Source organism: Diospyros lotus, chromosome 7 (assembly GCF_014633365.1).
Source record: "Diospyros lotus cultivar Yz01 chromosome 7, ASM1463336v1, whole genome shotgun sequence".
Taxonomy (NCBI): domain Eukaryota; kingdom Viridiplantae; phylum Streptophyta; class Magnoliopsida; order Ericales; family Ebenaceae; genus Diospyros; species Diospyros lotus.
This window is the reverse complement of record NC_068344.1, coordinates 6,850,658-6,862,168: the sequence shown is the minus strand read 5'-3', so window position 1 is coordinate 6,862,168 and position 11,511 is coordinate 6,850,658.

Sequence of the window (11,511 nt, the reverse complement as noted above, 5' to 3'; positions counted from 1 at the left end):
TCAGCACAATTGTTTCAAAATAAATGCTGAAAAAAAAATTCCCGACACACCCTTTGCGCACTCCACCTTTTTTTGACAACCCGTGTTAACCTCATAGCCCCATTACAACCCGGTTTGGTCCCTCTTGATGCTAAAAATCACGTGATCTCAGAATTCGAGTTTAGAGTAAGGAATCATATTTAAATTCAGAATCTATTCATTTAGGGCATTATTCCAATCATGAAGTTATGTCAATTTCCTTATTCTTTCCTGAAAATACGTTCGTTGTACTTTGGATGGCATCGAGTTTGAATTTGTTTGCAATTTACTCTTATAACGGTACACCCATTTGTGTATACACTTGAAGGATCGCTTTTATTGGAGAGAGTATTCATGGTAAGGTTTGGAGTCGAAACTTTGAGGGAGTAAGGTGATTTATTAATTATCCTGATTATTGTTTCTGAGATTGTATGACCTTTAACCAAAAATTTGATTTAGGATATTCGACTGTATGCCAGATAACTTGTGTATATTCTATGCATTTCGGTTTTGAATTTGAAATTTTTATATTCATGCGATTATTGTGAATAAATACTGGCCGATGTAAAATCTAATTGCTATGGGACTAGCAATATTTAAGTTGGGGGGGTATGATTAGTGGTTAATTTTATAAAAATTCTGTTATAATTACACCCTTCTTTTGATCTAAAAATTGGCTTAAATTAGATATTAATACATATTTTATGGTTATATGCAAGTTTAAATTGAAAAATGAATGAAATGAAGTTCTGAAGTAAAATTTAAATAATAATAATAATAATAATGCATATATAAATATATATAATATATATACATCAATACATGCGTGCATGTAATATATATATAATCTAATCTAATATATATATGTGCCATGCGTAATACATATATATATATAATATATAATCTATTAATAACACTCAATTGCTTGCTTCCAGGCATGAAAAGGATGGGCTTGAAGACTTAAATTGGATTGAAGAATGAAGAATTCAAACCCAGCCCATGAAGAATTAAAGCCCAACGCATGCCTATTAAATTGAAGGACCAGCGCATGTTTAAGGCCCAACTTGAGCAACCTGTAACGACCCATTAGAGGGCCCAGTATTTATTCAAGAATGATTTAATTAATTGTTGAACTATCTGATTAAGCGATTTTGTCAATTAATTATTTAATGTGGCAATTTAGAGATTTTGAAGGAAAAGAATAGCATTTATTTCTTTTTAATTTTGGAGTTACAGAATTTGCCAAGGTGGCAAACTAATGATTTTTAATTGAGATAATAGTATTTAAATAGCATTTAAATGGCATTTATTTTGTGAATTAAATGCAAGGACATGAAGGTAATTTTGGAGTTTTATTATTATTTGAGAGTTTTGATAATAATTTTTATATTATTATTAATTAAGTGGGACTATGTATTTAAAGAAGAATGAGAATCCATGTATGAGATGGATTTGGATTAAGAGTCTCCTAGTCCCAATAGGAGAAGGTTTTGAGAGTCTCCAAGTTCAATTGGGAGAGGGATTCCAAGTTATAAAAGGAAAGAGATCTAGGACTTTATGTCTATATATAGGGCCCATTAGCTTAGCTTTTCTTCATGCCATGTGAAGAACCAAGAGGCCAAGAGATAGAAGAGGCTTGTTAGAGTCTTCAGGATCGCTCTAGGGTTCGATCAGAGAGTTCTATCAGGCAAGTATTACTCCTGTAATCCCTTCCATTACAGGTTTATATCAGTTTTTCAGATTATTCCAGTTCTTCATTGAGTTCTTAGATTTTATATCAGTAAGCAGAGACATATATATATATGCGTATAACAGTGAAGTTATGAGCAAGTTTCATTAATCCTTATCCATTTTGGATTGCAAGTTCCATTAATCCTTATCCATTTTGGATTGCAAGTTCCAGTAATCCTAATCCATTTTGGATTGCAAGTTCTATTAATCCTCATCCATTTTGGATTGCAAGTTCCAGTAATCCTTATCCATTTTGGATTGCAAGTTGCAGTAATCCTAATCCATTTTGGATTGCAAGTTCTATTAATCCTCATCCATTTTGGATTGCAAGTTCCAGTAATCCTTATCCATTTTGGATTGCAAGTTCCAATAATCCTTATCCATTTTGGATTGCAAGTTCTATAAATCCTTATCCTTTTTGGATTGCAAGTTCTATTAATCCTCATCCATTTTGGATTGCAAGTTCCAGTAATCCTTATCCATTTTGGATTGCAAGTTCTATTAATCCTCATCCATTTTGGATTGCAAGTTCCAGTAATCCTTATCCATTTTGGATTGCAAGTTCTATTAATCCTTATCCATTTTGGATTGTAAGTTCTATTACTCTAAGTTCTAATATCCGGATACCTTGTATCGTATCCGGATGTATCTAAAGTTCTTCAAGTATGATATCCGAATGGTTTGTTTATACATTCGAAAAGGTCAAGATAATATCCAGATGTCTCGCCTGATATCCGGATGCCTCCCTCAAAAGTTGAATTTTTCATTCGAATAGTCCCCAGTTATATCTGAATGCATCAGTGAGATATCCGGAGGACCAAAATCATATCCGGATGTCCTAGTTCATATCCGAATACTTCCCAGCATATCCGAATAACTTCTTCTTTGAATGTCAGTGTATCTAGATGAGCCTTCTTCATATTCGGATGTCTTTCATCATATCCAGATATCCTTCCTAATATCCGGATGACTTTTTCAGAAATCCAATTTAGCTTTCAGTGAGTCCTAATTCAAGTTTAATTCAATCAATGTATTCAATACCTTCCAACATTGAATTCATAAGCCAGAACATGACAAGTTAATCATACCCATACCATAAATCATAATTCATAGAATCTTTGTATTCCAATATATAGATGAAGATCATATCAAGTTCAGCATTATTTTATTATAACATGATCAGCATTATTTTGTGAGATTATGTGCATACATTTTGGTATGAGCATTGAGCATGACTTTATATGGAGCACTACATATCGTGTGCCAGCATTTATGTGAGCATTGCATTGCATTATGCGCGCTAGGCGGCTTGTCCGCGGGGATCCCATCAGTTTCAGTTTCAGCTCAGTTTATGAGTTGCTCGCCTGGTGGCAACCAGGGGGCTAGGGGCTTTGCCCACAGTATGTGCTTACAGTTTTTATGTATGCAGGTTTCAGATCAGACAGGTATGTATTATCAGATTATGTGGGCCTATGAGCCAAAGTTGCATACCTGCATTTAGTTTACAGTTTATGTGCATTACATTTTTATGAATGCAATCAGACAGTGATTATACAGTACAAGTTTAGTCAGTTATTTATCAGTATCGATATTCTTCGATTCAGCTTCAGTATTCTTTCCAGCTTATTACTTGCTGAGCTTTTGTAGCTCACCTTGTACTCTTCACCCCTCCAGGTTCTAGCAGGGGAGTATCAGATGTGGGGCCTAGCAGCAGTGTTCAGTAGTGTGTGTACGTGGAGCCGCTCAAGATTAAAGATGTCTGGGAGTTTATTAGTTTATAGTGTTTGTCAGTTTAGATCTATTTTATATTTCAATTGAGGGATTGTCCCTTACTCAGAGTTTATGGTTTTTAGTCTGTATTGACTCAGAGTTTTTATTCTAGTTGATTAAGATGTTCAGTCATGGTATCAGATTTCAGATTATCAGTTAGTTTATTTTATTTTCCCCGTAGCACCTCTTCTCGGGCAGTTCTAGGAGAGGGGGTGTTACAGTATTGGTATCAGAGCGGTGTTTTGAGGAGTCTCCCGTACACATGTAGGATGTTGGGTAGAGTTAGGACTTGTGTCCGTCAGTTAGATATGTTGGCCCAATTAACAGTATTCTAACCCTTAGTGGTGATGCAGAAAGATGAGTAATAGAGGTGGACGACCCCGTACTCGCAATCAGACTGTTTTTATGCAAGATGAGGTTCTAGTGTTCATACCAGGCTCACCACGAGAGTCTAGTCGCAATCTATGGCAGGGAATGGTCGAGATGCAAGGTAGGTTAGCAGGATTGATGAGGCTAATAGATACCCTAGTTACTAATTAGGTAAGGGAATCACAAGTTCCCCAAGAAGTAGGAGGTAGTAGAGGCGATAAGCCAGTTGCTCCAGTAACTCTAGTTGTGGAGGCAGATACAGGGAGTCAGCTATTAAAGGATTTCATCACCTTCCAACCATCAGTATTCCATGAAGGCACAGATGCAGCAGTAGTTGAGAATTGGATGCTATCGATTGTATGGACGATCGCCGAGTGCGACTTAGCACATTCTTGTTTAAAGGTGATGCCGAGAGATAGTGGAAGACCGCTCGCCAGAGGTTGGTAATCAAGAACTCACATGGGTCAAATTTCATCAAGTATTCAATGATGCTTATTGGCCAACATGGGTCAAGGACCAAAATTTTTTTTGAGTTGGTGTTAGGTACCAAGACAGTGGCCCAAGGTGAGGGAGAGTTTACAGCCTTGACTAGATAGGCCTCAGAGTTAGTGTCCACTAAAGCTAAGAAGGCTATTAAATTTCAGAGAGGATTGCGTGTTGATATTTGCCACGCTTTTGGAGGAGCTCAGAGTGTGGATCATGCCACAGTAGTTCAGCAAGCATATGCTATCAAGAGAAATGTTTGAGAATTGCAAGATCGAGGTACATAATAAGAAGTTATTTGGAGACTTAGAAATTCTTGATGTTAGAAATTTTGATTTGATCCTTGTCATGGATTGATTGTCATAGCATTATGCAAGAGTTGACCGTCGATAGAAGATTATTGAATTTGATCTACCTCGACAGCCAGTTCAGATATATAAAGGAGTTAAGCCTATGGCTACGATTCCTATGATCTCAGTGATGAAAGTAGAGAAGTTGATGCATGATGGATGTGAAGCTTACCTAGTTTTTGTTACCTTAGATGAGGGAAGCAAGAGGAAGTTGTTTGAGGTGCCAGTAGTACAAGATTTCTCAGATGTTTCCTTAATGAATTATCAGGATTACCTCCTCGGAGAGGAGCAGAGTTTCCTATTGAGTTATTGCTTGGTATACAACCTATTTCTAAGGCTCCATATCGAATGACACCTGATAAGCTAAAGGAGTTAAGGACCTAGTTAGAAGAATTAATAGAAAAGGGTTTTATCAAACTCAGTTCATCCCTATGAGGCTCACCAGAATGGTTTGTGAGGAAGAAAGATGGATCTTTGAGGTTGTGCTTAGATTATAGCCAATTGAATCAGGTGATAGTGAAGAACAAGTACTCCTTACCTCAAGTGGATGATTTATTAGACTAGTTGTGATGAGCTAAAGTGTTCTCAAAGATAAGACTTAAGATCAGGTTACCATCAGGTGCGAGTCAGAGATAATGATATTCAAAAGATTGCTTTCAGGACTCACTAAGGACACTTTGAGTTTGTGGTGATGCCATTTGGGTTAACAAATGCTCCAGCTGTTTTCGTGGATTTGATGAATCGAGTTCTACTTGAGTACCTAGATTGTTTCATTATTGTCTTCATCGATGACATCCTAGTCTACTCACCCAGTGTAGATGAGTATACAGAGCATTTTACTTTGGAACTGTAGAGGCTTAGAGAAGAGCAACTGTATGTCAAGTTTAGTAAGTGTGAGTTTTGGCTCACTCAAAATTGGATTTCTAGGCCATGTGGTGTCAGGAGATGGTATTTCAGTGGATCTAGACAAGACTAAAGCAGTTATGGATTGGCTGAGGCCGACGACAGTGACTGAGATATGTAGTTTTCTGGGACTTGCAGGTTATTATAGGCGATTTATTGAGGGGTTTGTTCGTTTATCTTCCCCTATGACTAAGATAACAAGGAAATGAGAGAAGTTGGAATGGAATGACGCGTGTGAACGTGCTTTCAAAGAATTAAAGTAGAAGTTAACTACTACACCAATTTTAGCTATACCAAGAAGTGGAGAGAAATATTCCATTTGTAGTAATGCTTCCCATTAGGATTGGGATCCGTATTGATGTAAGAGGGTCGAGTTAATGCTTATGCTTCCAGATAATTGAAGAAACACGAGGTGAACTACCCTACTCATGATTTAGAGTTGATAGCGGCAATATTTGCATTAAAGATATGGAGACACTATTTATATGGTGAGAAGGTTGAGATTTATAGAGATCATAAGAGTCTACATTATCTCTTATCCCAGAAAGAATTGAACATGAGAAAAAGACGTTGTGTCGAGTTATTTAAAGACTTCAACTATGAGATTCTATATCATCCAGGAAGGGTTAATGTAGTAGCCGATGCCTTGAGTAGGCGATGAGCTTTTATAGCTACAATGATGGTTCAAGAATGGAAGTTATTTGAAAAAAAAAAATTGAATGCTCTATCTATTTCAGCCCCAGAGGATAGTACAGTGATGAGTTGTGCTTACATGAGAATACAACCCGAGTTATTTGATTTACTCAAGAACAAGTAATCAGAAGATGAAAAGTTGGCACAGATTTTAGCAGATATTGAGAAATTTTCTCTTTTGGGATATACTCTACGAAGTGATGGTATACTCTTATTTCAAGGACGTATTTGTATACCCGATGATGGGAATCTTAAAAAAGAGATTTTGAATGAAGCACACAAGAGTTGTTACACTATTCATCCAGGTGTTGCGAAGATATACCACGACCTAAAGCGGCAGTATTGGTGGAGTGGTATGAAGAAAGATGTAGCCAATTATGTTTCACAGTGTTCAGTATGCCAACAAGTTAAAGCGGAACATTAGAAACCTGTAGGTTTATTAGTTCCATTACCTATTCTAGAGTGGAAGTGGGATAATTTGCTATGGATTTTATGATGAGTTACCCAGGATGACTAGAGGCTACGATGCTATATGGGTGATTGTTGATCGTTTGACTAAATCAGCTCATTTTCTGCCTATCAAGAAGACTTATCCATTGATTAGATTTGCAAGAATTTATATTGAGGAGATCGTGAAGTGACACGGTGTTTCATCCAGCATTGTATCGATCAAGATCCTCATTTTAATTCTCATTTTTGGGGAGCTTTGCATGAGGCATTGGGATCTCAGTTGAAGTTTATACAGTATTTCATCCGCAGACAAATAGCCAGTCAGAGAGGACTATTAGGACTTTTGAAGACATGTTGAAAACTTATGTTCTAGACTTTCAAGGTAGTTGGGATAAGTATCTACCTTTGGTAAAATTTGCCTATAATAATAGTTTCTACTCAAGTATTGGAATGTCACCCTAAGAGGCTTTGTATGGGCGACCATGTCGATCGCCAATATGTTGGGAAGAGATTGGTGATAGGGCTTTATTATGTCCTGAAATTATTGAGCAGGCATCAGAAAAGATTCGAGTTATCAAAGCTATAATGAAAATAGCCCAAGACAGACAGAAGAGCTATGCAGATAAGTGACATCAAGACCTCAAGTTTAAGGTAGGTGACCATGCTTGGTTAAGGGTCATGCCTATTAAAGGAGTTTGCAGATTTGGCGTAACAAGGAAGCTTAGTCCTCGTTACATTGGTCCGTTTGAGATTTTGAGACTGATAGGGACTTTGGCATATGAGTTAGCTTTGCCACCTCAGTTGTCCCATGTTCATAACATGTTTCATGTTTCGATGTTGAGGAAGTATGTGCCAGATCCTCAGCTTGTAATTGATTTTCAGAATCTTGAAATTAGAGAAGATGTGTCTTATGAAGAGATGCTTATCAGTATTCTAGAGTGAAAAGAAAAGATTTTGAGGAATCGATCAATTCCTCTCGTGAAAAGTGCAATGGCAGCGACACTTGTCGGAAGAGGCGATGTGAGAATTAGAAGAAGAGATGAGGCGTCTTTACCCCTTGTTGTTGAGTAACCAGGTATGAATTTGGAGGACCAAATTCTTTTAAGGAGGGGAGAAATTGTAACGACCCATTAGAGGGCCCAGTATTTATTCAAGAATGATTTAATTAATTGTTGAACTATCTGATTAAGCGATTTTGTCAATTAATTATTTAATGTGGCAATTTAGAGATTTTGAAGGAAAAGAATAGCATTTATTTCTTTTTAATTTTGGAGTTACAGAATTTGCCAAGGTGGCAAACTAATGATTTTTAATTGAGATAATAGTATTTAAATAGCATTTAAATGGCATTTATTTTGTGAATTAAATGCAAGGACATGAAGGTAATTTTGGAGTTTTATTATTATTTGAGAGTTTTGATAATAATTTTTATATTATTATTAATTAAGTGGGACTATGTATTTAAAGAAGAATGAGAATCCATGTATGAGATGGATTTGGATTAAGAGTCTCCTAGTCCCAATAGGAGAAGGTTTTGAGAGTCTCCAAGTTCAATTGGGAGAGGGATTCCAAGTTATAAAAGGAAAGAGATCTAGGACTTTATGTCTATATATAGGGCCCATTAGCTTAGCTTTTCTTCATGCCATGTGAAGAACCAAGAGGCCAAGAGATAGAAGAGGCTTGTTAGAGTCTTCAGGATCGCTCTAGGGTTCGATCAGAGAGTTCTATCAGGCAAGTATTACTCCTGTAATCCCTTCCATTACAGGTTTATATCAGTTTTTCAGATTATTCCAGTTCTTCATTGAGTTCTTAGATTTTATATCAGTAAGCAGAGACATATATATATATATGCGTATAACAGTGAAGTTATGAGCAAGTTTCATTAATCCTTATCCATTTTGGATTGCAAGTTCCATTAATCCTTATCCATTTTGGATTGCAAGTTCCAGTAATCCTAATCCATTTTGGATTGCAAGTTCTATTAATCCTCATCCATTTTGGATTGCAAGTTCCAGTAATCCTTATCCATTTTGGATTGCAAGTTGCAGTAATCCTAATCCATTTTGGATTGCAAGTTCTATTAATCCTCATCCATTTTGGATTGCAAGTTCCAGTAATCCTTATCCATTTTGGATTGCAAGTTCCAATAATCCTTATCCATTTTGGATTGCAAGTTCTATAAATCCTTATCCTTTTTGGATTGCAAGTTCTATTAATCCTCATCCATTTTGGATTGCAAGTTCCAGTAATCCTTATCCATTTTGGATTGCAAGTTCTATTAATCCTCATCCATTTTGGATTGCAAGTTCCAGTAATCCTTATCCATTTTGGATTGCAAGTTCTATTAATCCTTATCCATTTTGGATTGTAAGTTCTATTACTCTAAGTTCTAATATCCGGATACCTTGTATCGTATCCGGATGTATCTAAAGTTCTTCAAGTATGATATCCGAATGGTTTGTTTATACATTCGAAAAGGTCAAGATAATATCCAGATGTCTCGCCTGATATCCGGATGCCTCCCTCAAAAGTTGAATTTTTCATTCGAATAGTCCCCAGTTATATCTGAATGCATCAGTGAGATATCCGGAGGACCAAAATCATATCCGGATGTCCTAGTTCATATCCGAATACTTCCCAGCATATCCGAATAACTTCTTCTTTGAATGTCAGTGTATCTAGATGAGCCTTCTTCATATTCGGATGTCTTTCATCATATCCAGATATCCTTCCTAATATCTGGATGACTTTTTCAGAAATCCAATTTAGCTTTCAGTGAGTCCTAATTCAAGTTTAATTCAATCAATGTATTCAATACCTTCCAACATTGAATTCATAAGCCAGAACATGACAAGTTAATCATACCCATACCATAAATCATAATTCATAGAATCTTTGTATTCCAATATATAGATGAAGATCATATTAAGTTCAGCATTATTTTATTATAACATGATCAGCATTATTTTGTGAGATTATGTGCATACATTTTGGTATGAGCATTGAGCATGACTTTATATGGAGCACTACATATCGTGTGCCAGCATTTATGTGAGCATTGCATTGCATTATGCGCGCTAGGCGGCTTGTCCGCGGGGATCCCATCAGTTTCAGTTTCAGCTCAGTTTATGAGTTGCTCGCCTGGTGGCAACCAGGGGGCTAGGGGCTTTGCCCACAGTATGTGCTTACAGTTTTTATGTATGCAGGTTTCAGATCAGACAGGTATGTATTATCAGATTATGTGGGCCTATGAGCCAAAGTTGCATACCTGCATTTAGTTTACAGTTTATGTGCATTACATTTTTATGAATGCAATCAGACAGTGATTATACAGTACAAGTTTAGTCAGTTATTTATCAGTATCGATATTCTTCGATTCAGCTTCAGTATTCTTTCCAGCTTATTACTTGCTGAGCTTTTGTAGCTCACCTTGTACTCTTCACCCCTCCAGGTTCTAGCAGGGGAGTATCAGATGTGGGGCCTAGCAGCAGTGTTCAGTAGTGTGTGTACGTGGAGCCGCTCAAGATTAAAGATGTCTGGGAGTTTATTAGTTTATAGTGTTTGTCAGTTTAGATCTATTTTATATTTCAATTGAGGGATTGTCCCTTACTCAGAGTTTATGGTTTTTAGTCTGTATTGACTCAGAGTTTTTATTCTAGTTGATTAAGATGTTCAGTCATGGTATCAGATTTCAGTTTATCAGCTAGTTTATTTTATTTTATTTTTTTCCGTAGCACCTCTTCTCGGGCAGATCTAGGAGAAGGGGTGTTACACAACCCATGGAAGACATTATTTGGAGAAGGCCCAAGCATTTTTTTTTAATCCTAATGAAGATAAGAAACCCAATTGTAGAAATTTATTTATTTTTATTTTTTTAAATATTTATTTTATGAGTGCTTTATTAGGTGTGTTTTTTTAGCTAAAATCCATTTAACTTTAGATGTGTATTTTAACTAAAATCCATTTAACTTTAGGTGTGTATTATAGCTAAAATTCATTTAACTTTAAATGTGTTAGTGCCCATTAGATATAATTATGTCTAGTTGAATAATTGAAATTGTGTGGTCTGTATTGTATCTTGTGGGCTATAAATAGCTCACTTAGTTGCACTTGCAAAGTGATTATTATTCTTGAATCAAAACTTAGTTGTTTTCTTAAATTTTCTCTTTGAGAATTGCTCTTATTCTCTCTTCTTTTCTATATTGTTTTCTCTTGTGATTTTACTTACTTTCTTTCTTTTCTTGAATTCTTATGTCATTCATTGTTACTTTATTATCCACCGACTAAATGGCCGGTTAATTTCTGCCTTTAAATTTTTACAATTTTAATTCTTGTCTTTTTATTATCAACCGCCTAAATGGCCGGTTAATTTCTGCTATTTTAATTCCTGTCATTTAAATTATGTTATTTAAATTACGTCATTTAAATTCCTGTTAATTAACTTTCAAATGGAGATGAATAGCTAAATCCAATCTTGGGATAAGGCAAGGACAGTGTCCAAAGCCAATGATTCCCAAAAAACCCTAGACTTTAAATGAGTGACATTAATTTAAATTTCAGTATGAGTGTGTATTAATTATTGAAAAATCATTAGGTTTGGATTGGAGCGTAAGCTTAACTTAGAGCTTTCATGCCACGCATGGGAGTTACTAGAACTGGAAACGCTATCATACCCAAACTCGGATGATTAATTTAATTATTTTGTGTATTAATTGCAATTGAATTTATGATAGTTGCTTAAATT